We start from the raw sequence: 15,578 nt of genomic DNA, 5'->3' as shown, positions 1-15,578 counted from the left end.
GAACTGGCTCTTCATCGCAAGAACTGGCTCTTCATCACAAGAACTGACTCCTTATTGCAAGAACTCGCTCTTCATCGCAAGAACTGTGTCTTCATTAAAAGAACTAATTATTCATCGTAAGAACAGACTCTTCATCACAAGAACTGACTCTTCATCAAAGACCTGACTCTTCATAACAAGAACTGACACTTCATCGCACGAACCGACTCTTCAACGCAAAAAAGACTCTTCATCGCAAGAACTGACTCTTCATCAAAAGAACTGACTCTTCATAACAAGAACTGACACTTCATTACAAGAACTGACTCTTCGTCACATGAACTGACTCTTCATCACAAGAACTGATTATTCAAAACAAGAACTGTCTGTTCATCACAAGAACTATCTCTTCACCACAAGAACTGGCTGTTCGCAACAAGAACTGCCTCTTCATCACAAGAACTGTCTCTTATGACAAAAACTTACTCTTCATGACAAGAACTGACTCTTCCTAACAAGAACTGTCTCTTCATCAAAAGAACTGCTTCTTCGACGCAAGAACTAACTGTTCAAAACAAGAACTGACTCTTCAACACAAGAACAGACTCTTTATCGCAAAAACTAACTCTTCACCACAAGAACTGACTTTCATCACAAGAACTGACTCTTCATCATAAGAGCTGGATCTTCATCGCAAGAACTGGCTCTTCGTCACACGAACTGACTCCTCATTGCAAGAACTGACTCTTCATCGCAAGAACTGTGTTGTCATTAAAAGAACTGATTAGTCATCGCAAGAACTGACTCTTAATCACAAGAACTGACTCTCCATCACAAGAACTGACTCTTCATCACAAGAACTGACTCTTCATCAAAGACCTGACTCTTCATATCAAGAACTGACACTTCATCGCACGAACCGACTCTTCAACGCAAAAACTGACAATTCATCGCAAGAACTTACTCTTCATCACCATAACTGACTCTTCATCAAAAGAACTGACTCTTCATAACAAGAACTCACTCTTCATAACAAGAACAGACTCTTCGTCGCAAGAACTGCCTCTTCTTCGCAAGAACTGACCCTTCATAACAAGAACTGACTCTTCATCACAAGAACTGACTCTTCATCACATGAACTGTATCTTCATCACAAGAACTGATTATTCAAAACAAGAACTGGCTGTTCATCACAACATCTATCTGTTCACCACAAGAACTGGTTCTTCGTAACAAGAACTGCCTCTTCATCACAAGAACTGACTCTTCATCATAAGAACTAACTTCATCTCATGAACTTACACTTCATCGCAAAAACTGACTCTTCATCGCCAGAACCGACTCTTCATCGCAAGAACTGACTTTTCATCAGAACTCACTCATCATCGAAAGAACTTATTCTTCATAACAAGAACTGACTCTTCATCGCAAGAACTTTCTCTTCATCGCATCGCAAGAACCGGCTCTTCTTCACAAGAAATGACTCTTTATTGTCAGAACTGACTCTTCATCGCAAAACTTTCTCTTCATTAAAAGACCTGATTCTTCATCGAAAGAACTGACTCTTCAAAACAAGAACTGGCTCCTCAACACAAGAGCACTCATCAACGCAAGAATCATTCTTCATCGCAAGAACAGACTCATCATAGCAAGAACGGACGCTTCATCATAAGAACTGACTCTTCATAACAAGAACAGACTCTTCATCGCAAGAACTGACTCTTTATTGCAAGAACTGACTCTTCATCACAAGAACTGACTCTTCATCACAAGAACTGATTATTGAAAACAAAAGCTGCTTTTCATCACAAGAACTAGCTCTTCACCACACGAACTGGCTCTTCCTAACATGAACTTACTCTTCATCACAAGAACTGACTTAATTTCATGAACTGACTATTCATTGGAAAAACTGAATCTTCATCGCTAGAACCGTCTCTTCATCAGAAGAACTGACTCTTCATCACATGAACTGACTCTTCATCACATGAACTGACTCTTCATCAAAATAACTGCTTCTTCATCACAAGAACAGACTCTGCAAAACAAGTACTGGCTCTTCAACACAAAAACAGACTCTTCATTGCAAAAATGACTCTTCATCGCGAGAACTGACTCTTCATCGCAAGAGCTAACTCTTCTTCATAAGAACTGATTTTCATCACAAGAACAGACTTCATAACAAGAACTGACATATCATCAAAACAACTGACTCATGATCACAAGAACCGACTCTTTATCGCAAGGACGTACTCTTCAATGCAAAAACTGACTCTTCAATGCAAAAACTGACTCTTCATCGCAAGAACTGACTCTTCATCACAACAGACTTCATCACAAGAACTGGCTCTTCATATCAAGATCAGACTCTTTGTCGCAAGAACTGACTCTTCTTTGCAAGAACTGTCTCTTCATCACAAGAACTGACTCTTCATCGTAATAACTGACTCTTCATCACAAGAACTGGCTCTTCATCACAAGAACTGATTATTGAATACAAGAACTGACTGTTCATTACAAGAACTATCTCTTCACCACAAGAACTGGCTCTTCCTAGCAAGAATTGACTCTTCATCACAAGAAGTGACTCTAATGACAAAAACTGACTCTTCATGACAAGAACTGACTCTTCACAACAAGAACTGACTCTTCATCACAAGAACTGACATTTCATCACAAGAATGACTCTTCGTCAGAAGAACTGACTCTTCATCGCAAGAACTGATTCTTCATAACAAGAACTGACTCTTCATCGCGAGGACTGACTCTTCAACAAAAATACTGTTTCTTCATCGTAAGAAATGACTCTTCATCACGAGAACTGACTCTTCAACACAAGAACTGATTCTTCATCGCAATAACTGACTCTTCATCACAAGAACTGACTCTTCATAATAAGAACTGACTCATCATAACAAGAACTGACTTCATCGTAAAAACTGATTCTTCATCGAACTGACTCTTATCGCAAGAACTGGCTCTGCATCGCACGAACTGGCTCTTCATCACAAGAACTGACTCTTCATTACAAGAACTGACTTTTCTTCTCAAGAACTGACTCTTCATCGCAACAGCTGTCTTTTCATCAAAAGAACTGCTTCTTCATCGCAAGAACTGACTCTTCATCGCAAGTACTGATTCTTCATAATAAGAACTGACTCTTCTTTCAAGAACTGACTCTTCATATTAAGAACTGACTCTTCATCACAAGAACTTATTTCATTGAAACAACTGATTCTTCATCGCAAGAACTGACTCTTCATCACAAAAACTGACTCCATCACTAGAACTGCCTCTTCATCAAAAGAACTGAATTTTCATAACAAGAGCTGACTCTTCATCACAAGAACTGACTCTTCATCGCAATAACTGACTCTTCATCACAAGATCTGACTCTTCATCACAAGAACTGACTCTTCATCACAAGAACTGAATATTGAAAACAAAAGCTGCTTTTCATCACAAGAACTAACTCTTCACCACACGAACTGGCTCTTCCTAACATGAACTTACTCTTCATCATAAGAACTGACTTAATTTCATGAACTGACTATTCATTAGAAAAACTGACTCTTCATCGCTAGAGCCGTCTCTTCATTAGAAGAACTGACTCTTTATCACATGAACTGAATCTTCATCACATGAACTGACTCTTCAATGCAAGAATGACTCTTCATCGCAAGAACCGTCTCTTCATCAAAAGAACTGCTTCTTCATCACAAGAACTGACTCTGCAAAACAAGTACTGGCTCTTCAACACAAAAACAGACTCTTCATTACAAAAATGACTCTTCATCGCAAGAACTGACTCTTCATCGCAAGAACTAACTCTTCTTCATAAGAACGGATTTTCATCACATGAACATATTTCATAACAAGAACTGACACATCATCACAACAACTGACTCATCATCACAAGACCTGACTCTTTATCGCAAGGACTGACTCTTCAATGCAAAAACTGACTCTTCATCGCAAGAACTGACTCATCACGAGAACTGACTCTTCATCAGAACAGACTTCATCACAAGAACTGGCTCTTCATAACAAGATCAGACTCTTTGTCGCAAGAACTGACTCTTCTTTGCAAGAACTGACTCTTCATCACAAGAACTGACTCTTCATCGCAATAACCGACTTTTCATCACAAGAACTAACTCTTCATCACAAGAGCTGATTATTGAAAACAAGAACTGACTGTTCATTACAAGAACTATCTCTTCACCACAAGACCTGGCTCTTCCTAGCAAGAACTGACTCTTCATCACAATAAGTGCCTCTTATGACAAGAACTGACTCTTCATGACAAGAACTGACTCTTCATAACAAGAACTGACTCTTCAACATAAGAACTAACTTCATCTCATTAACTGACTCTTCATCGCATAAACTGACTCTTCATCGCCAGAACCGACTCTTCATCGCAAGAACTGACTCTTCGTCGGAAGAACTGACTCTTCATCACAAGAACTGGCTCTTCAAAACAAGAACTGACTCTTCATCACAAGAACTGACTTCATCACAAGAATTGACCCTTCATCACAAGAATGACTCTTCATCAAAAGAACTGACACTTCATCGCAAGAACTGACTCTTCATAATAAGAACTAACTCTTCTTTCAAGAACTGACTCTCCATAATAAGAACTGACTCTTCAAAACAACAACTGACTTCATCGAAAAAACTGATTCTTCATCGCAAGAACAGACTCTTCGTCGCAAGAACTGACACTTCTTCGCAAGAACTGACTCTTCATCACAAGAACTGACTTCATCGCAATAACTTACTCTTCATCACAAGAACTGAGTCTTTATCAAAAGACCTGACTCTTCATAACAAGAACTGACTCTTCATCGCGTGGAATGACTCTTCCACGCCAATACTGGCTCTTCATCGCAAGAACTGACTCTTCATCACGAGAACTGACTCTTCATCAGAACTGACTGTTCATCACAAGAACTGGCTCTTCATCAGGATAGATAAGTGGGCGATTTGGTGATACATAATGCAAAAAAACAGCGCGAACAAACGGGGACTAGACGAAGAATACACACGAACAAGCGCTGTTACGTACCCTAACCCTCTCCCTGTTGACCCGGCTGTCTTGGCCTCGTTGGTTGCTGTGTGTGTGTGCACAGTGCTTGTTCGTGTGTATTCTTCGTCTAGTCCCCGTTTGTTCGCGCTGTTTTTTTGCATTATGGCTCTTCATAACAATAACTGACTCTTCATCACGAGAACTGAATCTTGATCACAAGAACTGATTATTCATAATAAGAGCTGACTCTTCATCGCAAGAACTGACCTCTTCAAAAGAACTGATTCATCAACGCAAGAACTGACTCTTCATCGCAGGAACTTGCTCTTTATCGCATGAACCGGCTATTCATCACAAGAACTTACTCTTCATCAAAAGAAATGACTCTTCATAACAAGAACGGACTCTTCATCGCAAGAAATGACTCTTCATTGCATGAATGGTCTCTTCATTACAAGAACTGACTTTTCATCGCAAGAACTGACTCTTCATCGCAAGAATGGTCTCTTCATCAAAAGAACTGATTCTTCATCGCAAGAACTGACTCTTCAAAACAAGAAATGACTCTACAACACAAGAACAGACTTCATCGCAAGAATCACTCTTCATCGCAAGAACTGACGCTTCATCACAAGAACTGACTCTTCATCAAAAGAACTGATTCTTCATCAAAAGAACTGGCTCTTTATCGCAAGAACTGTGTCCTCATTAAAAGAACTGATTCTTCGTCACAAGAATTGAGTTTTCTTCACAAGAATTGACTCTTCATCACAAGAACTGACTCTTCATTGCAAGAACTAACTTTTCTTCGCAAGAACTGACTCTTCATCGCAAGAACTGTCTCTTCGTCAAAAGAACTGCTTCTTCATCAGGAGAACAGACTATTCAAAACAAGAACTGACTCTTCAACACAAGAACAGACTCTTCATCACATGAACTGACTCTTCATCGCAAGAATGACTCTGCATCAGAAGAACTGACTCTTCATCGCAAGAACTGATTCTTCATAATAAAAACTGACTCTTCTTTCAAGAACTGACTCTTCATATAGAGAACTGACTCTTCCTCACAAGAACTTTCTTCATCGAAACAACTGATTCTTCATCGCAAGAACTGACTCTTCATCGCAACAACTGGCTCTTCATCACACAAACTGGCTCTTCATCACAAGAACTGACTCTTTATTGAGAGAACTGACTCTTCAACACAAGAACTGATTCTTCATCGCAATAACTGACTCTTCATAATAAGAACTGACTCTTCTTTCAAGAACTGACTCTTCATAATAAGAACTGACTCTTCATAACAAGAACTGACTTCATCGTAAAAAGTGATTCTTCATAGAACTGACTCTTATCGCAAGAACTGGCTCTGCATCGCACGAACTGGCTCTTCATCACAAGAACTGACTCTTCATTACAAGAACTGACTTTTCTTCTCAAGAACTGACTCTTCATCGCAAGAGCTGTCTCTTCATCAAAAGAACTGCTTCTTCATCGCAAGAACTGACTCTTCATCGCAAGTACTGATTCTTCATAATAAGAACTGACTCTTCTTTCAAGAACTGACTCTTCATATTAAGAACTGACTCTTCATCACAAGAACTTACTTCATTGAAACAACTGATTCTTCATCGCAAGAACTGACTCTTCATCACAAAAACTGACTCCATCACTAGAACTGCCTCTTCATCAAAAGAACTGAATTTTCATAACAAGAACTGACTCTTCATCGTAAGGACTTATTCTTCAACGCAAAAACTCACTTCATCGCAAGAACTGACTCTCCATTAGAACTGTCTCTTCATCACAAGAACTGGCTCTTCTTAACAAGAACAGACTCTTCGTCCCTAGAACTGACTCTTCTTCGCAAGAACAGACTCTTCGTCACAAGAACTGACTTCATCGCAATAACCGACTCTTCATCACAAGAACTGACTCTTCATCACAAGAACTGATTATTGAAAACAAAAGCTGCTTTTCATCACAAGAACTAACTCTTCACCACAGGAACTGGCTCTTCCTAACATGAACTTACTCTTCATCATAAGAACTGACTTAATTTCATGAACTGACTATTCATTAGAAAAACTGACTCTTCATCGCTAGAACCGTCTCTTCATCAGAAGAACTGAATCTTCATCACATGAACTGACTCTTCATCACATGAACTGACTCTTCAATGCAAGAATGACTCTTCATCGCAAGAACTGTCTCTTCATCAAAAGAACTGCTTCTTCATCACAAGAACAGACTCTGCAAAACAAGTACTGGCTCTTCAACACAAAAACAGACTCTTCATTGCAAAAATGACTCTTCATCGCGAGAACTGACTCTTCATCGCAAGAACTAACTCTTCTTCATAAGAACTGATTTTCATCACAAGAACAGACTTCATAACATGAACTGACACATCATCACAACTGACTCATCATCACAAGAACTGACTCTTTATCGCAAGGACGTACTCTTCAATGCAAAAACTGACTCTTCATCGCAAGAACTGACTCTTCATTACGAGAACTGACTCTTCATCAGAACAGACTTCATCACAAGAACTGGCTAATCATAACAAGATCAGACTCTTTGTCGCAAGAACTGACTCTTCTTTGCAAGAACTGACTCTTCATCACAAGAACTGACTCTGCATCTCAATAACCGACTCTTCATCACAAGAACTGACTCTTCATCACAAGATCTGATTATTGAAAACAAGAACTGACTGTTCATTACAAGAACTATCTCTTCACCACAAGACCTGGCTCTTCCTAGCAAGAACTGACTCTTCATCACAAGAAGTGCCTCTTATGACAAGAACTGACTCTTCATGACAAGAACTGACTCTTCATAACAAGAACTGACTCTTCAACATAAGAACTAACTTCATCTCATTAACTGAATTTTCATCGCATAAACTGACTCTTCATCGCCAGAACCGACTCTTCATCGCAAGAACTGACTCTTCGTCAGAAGAACTGACTCTTCATCACAAGAACTGACACTTCATCGCAATAACTGACTCTTCATCACAAGAACTGAGTCTCCATCAAAAGACCTGACTCTTCATAACAAGAACTGACTCTTCATCGCGTGGAATGACTCTTCAACGCCAATACTGGCTCTTCATCGCAAGAACTGACTCTTCATCACGAGAACTGACTCTTCATCAGAACTGACTGTTCATCACAAGAACTGGCTCTTCATAACAATAACTGACTCTTCATCACAAGAACTGATTATTCATAATAAGAGCTGACTCTTCATCGCAAGAACTGACCTCTTCAAAAGAACTGATTCATCAACGCAAGAACTGACTCTTCATCGCAGGAACTTGCTCCTTATCGCAAGAACCGGCTCTTCATCACAAGAACTGACTCTTTACAACATGAACTGACTCTTCATCACAACTGGCTCTTCATAACAACTGACTCTTCATCATAATAACTTACTATTTATAAGAACTTACTCTTCATAACAAGAACTGACTCTTCATCGCAAGGACTGACTCATCAATGCAAAAACTTACTCTTCATCGCAAGAACTGACTCTTTATCACGAAAACTGGCTCTTCATCAGAACTGACTCGATCACAAGAACTGGCTCTTCATAACAAGAACAGGCTCTTCATAGCAATAACTGGCTTTTCATCACAAGCGCCGACGCTTCATCATACGAGCTGGATCTTCATCGCAAGAACTGGCTCTTCATCGCAAGAACTGTGTCGTCATTAAAAGAACTGATTATTCATCGCAAGAACTGACTCTTAATCACAAGAACTGACTCTTCATAACAAGAACTGACACTTCATCGCACGAACCGACTCTTCAACGCAAAAACTGACTCTTCATCGCAAGAACTGACTCTTCATCACAAGAACTGACTCTTCATCAAGAGAACTGACTCTTCATTACAAGGACAGACTCTTCGTCGCAAGAACTGCCTCTTCTTCGCAAGAACTGACCCTTCATAACAAGAACTGACTCTTCATGACAAGAACTGACTCTTCATAACAAGAACTGTCTCTTCCTCATAAGAACTGACTCCTCATCACAAGAACTGACTCTTCATCATAAGAACTGACTCTTCATCAAAAGAACTGACTCTTCATCGCAAGGACTGTCTCTTCCATGCAAAAACTTACTCTTCATCACAAGAACTGGCTCTTCATCACAAGAACTGGTTCTTTATCAGAACTGACTCTATCACAAGAACTGGCACTTCATAACAAGAACAGACTCTTCATTGCAATAACTGGCTCTTCATAGCAAGAACTGACTCTCCATCATAAGAACTGGCTCTTCATCGCAAGAACTGTGTCGTCAATAAAAGAACTGATTATTCATCGTAAGAACAGACTCTTCATCACAAGAACTGACTATTCATCAAAGACCTGACTCGTCATAACAAGAACTGACACTTCATCGCAAGAACCGACTCTTAAACGCAAAAACAGACTCTTCATCGCAAGAACTGACTCTTCATCACAAGAACTGACTCTTCATCAAAAGAACTGACTCTTCATAACAAGAACTGACTCTTCATCACATGAACTGACTCTTCATCACATGAACTGACTCTTCATCACAAGAACTGATTACTCAAAACAAGAACTGGCTGTTCATCACAAGAACTGTCTCTAGTCACATGAACTTACTCTTCATGACAAGAACTGATTCTTCCTAACAAGAACTGACTCTTCATCATAAGAACTAACTTCATCTCAAGAACTTACACTTCATCGCAAAAACTGACTCTTCATCGCCAGAACCGACTCTTCATCGCAAGAACTGACTATTCATCAGAACTCACTCTTCATCAAAAGAACTTACTCTTCATAACAAGAACTGATTCTTCATCGCAAGAACTGACTCTTCATCGCAAAACTGTCTCTTCATTAAAAGACCTGATTCTTCATCGAAAGCACTGACTGGCACTGGAAAGAACTGGCTCCTCAACACAACAACACTCTTCATCGCAAGAATCACTCTTCATCGCAAGAACTGGCTCTTCATCGCAAGAATGATTCTTCATCGCAAGAACTGACTCTTCTTAATAAGAACTGACTCTTCATCCAAACAACTGACTTCATCGAAAAAACTGATTCTCCATCGCAAGGACTGACTCTTCATCGCAATAACTGACTCTTCATTACAAGAACTGACTCTTTATCACAAGAACTGGTTTTTCATAACAAGAACAGACTCTACATCAAAAGAACTGACTCGTCGTAATAGGAACTGACTCTTCATCGCAAGGACTGACTCTTCAACACAAAAATTGACTCTTCATTGCAAGAACTGACTCTTCATTACGAGAACTGACTCTTCATCAGAACTGACTCTCCATCACAAGAACTGGCTCTTCATAACAAGAACAGACTCTTCATCGCAAGAACTGGCTCTTCATCACAAGAACTGATTAATCAGAACAAGAACTGACTGTTCATCACAAGAACTGACTCTTCATAACAAGAACTGTCTCTTCCTCATAAGAACTGACTCCACATCACAAGAACTGACTCTTCATCATAAGAACTGACTCTTCATCAAAAGAACTGACTCTTCAAAACATGAACTGACTCTTCATCGCATGGACTGACTCTTCAATGCAAAAACTAACTCTTCATCGCAAGAACTGACTCTTCATCACGAGAACTGGCTCTTCTTCTGAACTGACTCCATCACAAGAACTGGCTCTTCATCACAAGAACTGACTCTTCATCATAAGAACTGGCTCTTCATTGCAAGAACTGGCTCTTCATCACAAGAACTGACTCCTCATTGCAAGAACTGACTCTTCATCGCAAGAACTGTGTCGTCAATAAAAGAACTGAATATTCATCGTAAGAACTGACTCTTAATCACTTAAGAACTGATTACTCAAAACAAGAACTGGCTGTTCATCACAAGAACTATCTGTTCACCACAAGAACTGGCTCTTCGTAACAAGAACTGCCTCTTCATCACAAGAACTGTCTCTTCTCACAAGAACTTACTCTTCATGACAAGAACTGACTCTTCCTAACAAGAACTGACTTTTCATCATAAGAACTAAATTGATCTCAAGAACTTACACTTCATCGCAAAAACTGACTCTTCATGGCCAGTACCGACTCTTCATCGCAAGAACTGACTTTTCATCAGAACTGACTCTTCATCAAAAGAACTTACTCTACATAACAAGAACTGATTCTTCATCGCAAGAACTGACTCTTCATCACAAGAACTTGCTCTTCATCGCAAGAACCGGCTCTTCATCGCAAGAACTGACTCTTCAAAAGAAGAACTGGCTCCTCAACACAAGAACACTCTTCATCGCAAGAATCACTCTTCATCGCAAGAACTGGCTCTTCATCGCAAGAATGACTTCATCGCAAGTACTGACTCTTAATAATAAGAACTGACTCTTCATAGTAAGAACTGACTCTTCATCACAAGAACTGACACTTCATCACAAGAACTGGTTTTTGATAACAAGAACAGACTCTTCATCAAAAGAACTGACTCTTCATCGCAAGGACTGACTCTTCAACACAAAAATTGACCATTCATTGCAAGAACTGGCTCTTCATAACAAGAACAGACTCTTCATCGCAATAACTGGCTCTTCATCACAAGAACTGATTAATCAGAACAAGAACTGAATGTTCATCACAGGAACTGACTCTTCATAACAAGAACTGTCTCTTCCTCATAAGAACTGACTCCTCATCACAAGAACTGACTCTGCATCATAAGAACTGACTCTTCTCTCAAAAGAACTGACTCTTCTTAACAAGAACTGACTCTTCATCGCAAGGACTGATTCTTCAATGCAAAAACTTACTCTTCATCGCAAGAACTGAGAACTGACTCTTCATCAGAACTGACTCCATCACAAGAACTGGCTCTTCATAACAAGAACAGACCCTTCATCGCAATAACTGGCTCTTCATCACAAGAACTGACTCTTCATCAAAGACCTGACTCTTCATAACAAGAACTGACACTTCATCGCACGAACCGACTCTTCAACGCAAAAACTGACTCTTGATCGCAAGAACTGACTCTTCGTCGCAAGAACTGCCTCTTCGCAAGAACTGAACATTCATAACAAGAACTCACTCTTCTTCACATGAACTGACTCTTCATCACAAGAACTGATTACTAAAAACAAGAACTGGCTGTTCATCACAAGAACTATCTGTTCACCACAGAACTGGCTCTTCGTAACAAGAACTGCCTCTTCATCACAAGAACTGTCTTTTGTGACAAGAACTTACTCTTCATGACAAGAACTGACTCTTCCTAACAAGAACTGACTCTTCATCATAAGAACTGACTTCATCTCATGAATTTACACTTCATCGCAAAAACTGACTCTTCATCGCCAGAACTGACTCTTCATCGCACGAACTGACTTTTCATCAGAAGAACTGACTCTCATCAAAAGAACTTACTCTTCATAACAAGAACTGACTCTTGATGACAATGACTGATTCTTCTTAATAATTAGAGCTGACTCTTCATCGCAAGAACTGACTCTTTATAATAAGAACTGACTCTTCATCACAAGAACTGACATATTCAAAAGAAATGATTCTTCATCGCAAGAACTGACTCTTCATCGCAAGAAGTTGCTCTTCATCGCATGAACCGGCTCTTCATCACAAGAACAGACTCTTCATTGTAAGAACTGAGGCTTCATCATAATAACTGACTCTTCAACCCCAGAACAGACTCTTCATCGCAAGAACTGACTCTTCTTCGCAAGAACTGACTCTTAATCACAAGAACTGACTCTTCGTCGCAATAACTGACTCTTCATCACAAGAATTGACTCTTCATAACAAAAATGTACTCTTCATAACAATAACTGACTCTTCATGACGAGAAATTACCCTTCATCACAGGAACTAACTCTTCATAACAAGAACTGACTCTTCATCAAAACAACTGTCTCCATCAGAACTGACTCTACACCACAAGAACTGGCTTTTCATAACAAGAACAGACTCTGTCGCAAGAACTGACTCTTCGCCAGAACTGACTCTTCATCACAAGAACTGACTCTCCATCTCAATAACTGACTCTTCATCACAAGAACTGACTCTTCATCACAAGTACTGACACTTCATGACAAGAACTGATTAATCAAAACAAGAACTGACTGTCCATCACAAGAACTAACTCTTCACCACAAGAATTGGCTCTTCCTAACAAGAACTGGCCCTTCATCACAAGGACTGACTCTTCAATGCAAAAACTTACTCTTCATCGCAAGGACTGACTCTTCATCACAAGAACTGGCTCTTTATCAGAACTGACTCCATCACAAGAACTGGCACTTCGTAACAAGAACAGACTCTTCATTGCAATAACTGGCTCTTCATAACAAGAACTGACTCTTCATCATAAGAACTGGCTCTTCATCGCAAGAACTGGCTCTTCATCACAAGAACTGACTCCTTATTGCAAGAACTGGCTCTTCATCGCAAGAACTGTGTCTTCATTAAAAGAACTGATTATTCATCGTAAGAACAGACTCTTCATCACAAGAACTGACTCTTCATCTCAATAACTGACTCTTCATCACAAGAACTGACTCTTCATCACAAGTACTGACACTTCATCACAAGAACTGATTAATCAAAACAAGAACTGACTGTTCATCACAAGAACTAACTCTTCACCACAAGAATTGGCTCTTCCTAACAAGAACTGGCCCTTCATCACAAGGACTGACTCTTCAATGCAAAAACTTACTCTTCATCGCAAGGACTGACTCTTCATCACAAGAACTGGCTCTTTATCAGAACTGACTCCATCACAAGAACTGGCACTTCATAACAAGAACAGACTCTTCATTGCAATAACTGGCTCTTCATAACAAGAACTGACTCTTCATCATAAGAACTGGCTCTTCATCGCAAGAACTGGCTCTTCATCACAAGAACTGACTCCTTATTGCAAGAACTGGCTCTTCATCGCAAGAACTGTGTCTTCATTAAAAGAACTGATTATTCATCGTAAGAACAGACTCTTCATCACAAGAACTGACTCTTCATTAAAGACCTGACTCTTCATAACAAGAACTGACACTTCATCGCACGAACCGACTCTTCAACGCAAAAAAGACTCTTCATCGCAAGAACTGACTCTTCATCAAAAGAACTGATTCTTCATAACAAGAACTGACACTTCATTACAAGAACTGACTCTTCGTCACATGAACTGACTCTTCATCACAAGAACTGATTATTCAAAACAAGAACTGTCTGTTCATCACAAGAACTATCTCTTCACCACAAGAACTGGCTCTTCGCAACAAGAACTGCCTCTTCATCACAAGAACTGTCTCTTATGACAAGAACCTACTCTTCATGACAAGAACTGACACTTCCTAACAAGAACTGTCTCTTCATCAAAAGAACTGCTTCTTCGACGCAAGAACTAACTGTTCAAAACAAGAACTGACTCTTCAACACAAGAACAGACTCTTTATCGCAAAAACTAACTCTTCACCACAAGAACTGACTTTCATCACAAGAACTGACTCTTCATCATAAGAGCTGGATCTTCATCGCAAGAACTGGCTCTTCATCACACGAACTGACTCCTCATTGCAAGAACTGACTCTTCATCGCAAGAACTGTGTCGTCATTAAAAGAACTGATTATTCATCGCAAGAACTGACTCTTAATCGCAAGAACTGACTCTCCATCACAAGAACTCACTCTTCATAACAGGAACAGACTCTTCGTCGCAAGAACTGCCTCTTCTTCGCAAGAATGACCCTTCATAACAAGAACTGACTCTTCATCACAAGAACTGACTCTTCATCACATGAACTGTATCTTCATTACAAGAACTGATTACTCAAAACAAGAGCTGGCTGTTCATCACAACAACTATCTGTTCACCACAAGAACTGGCTCTTCGTAACAAGAACTGCCTCTTCATCACAAGAACTGACTCTTCATCATAAGAACTAACTTCATCTCATGAACTTACACTTCATCGCAAAAACTGACTCTTCATCGCCAGAACCGACTCTTCATCGCAAGAACTGACTTTTCATCAGAACTCACTCTTCATCGAAAGAACTTACTCTTCATAACAAGAACTGACTCTTCATCGCAAGAACTTTCTCTTCATCGCATCGCAAGAACCGGCTCTTCTTCACAAGAAATGAGTCTTCATTGTCAGAACTGACTCTTCATCGCAAGAACTGACTCTTCATCGCAAAACTTTTCTCTTCATTAAAAGACCTGATTCTTCATCGAAAGAACTGACTCTTCAAAACAAGAACTGGCTCCTCAACACAAGAACACTCATCAACGCAAGAATCACTCTTCATCGCAAGAACAGACTCATCATAGCAAGAACCGACGCTTCATCATGAGAACTGACTCTTCATAACAAGAACAGACTCTTCATCGCAAGAACTGACTCTTTTTGCAAGAACTGACTCTTCATCACAAGAACTGACTCTTCATCCCAAGTACTGACACTTCATCACAAGAACTGATTAATCAAAACAAGAACTGACTGTTCATCACAAGAACTAACTCTTCACCAGAAGAA

The sequence above is a fragment of the Amblyomma americanum genome, chromosome 1 (genome assembly GCF_052857255.1).
Source record: "Amblyomma americanum isolate KBUSLIRL-KWMA chromosome 1, ASM5285725v1, whole genome shotgun sequence".
Classification (NCBI taxonomy): Eukaryota; Metazoa; Arthropoda; class Arachnida; order Ixodida; family Ixodidae; genus Amblyomma; species Amblyomma americanum.
Note: the sequence above shows the minus strand (reverse complement) of the source record.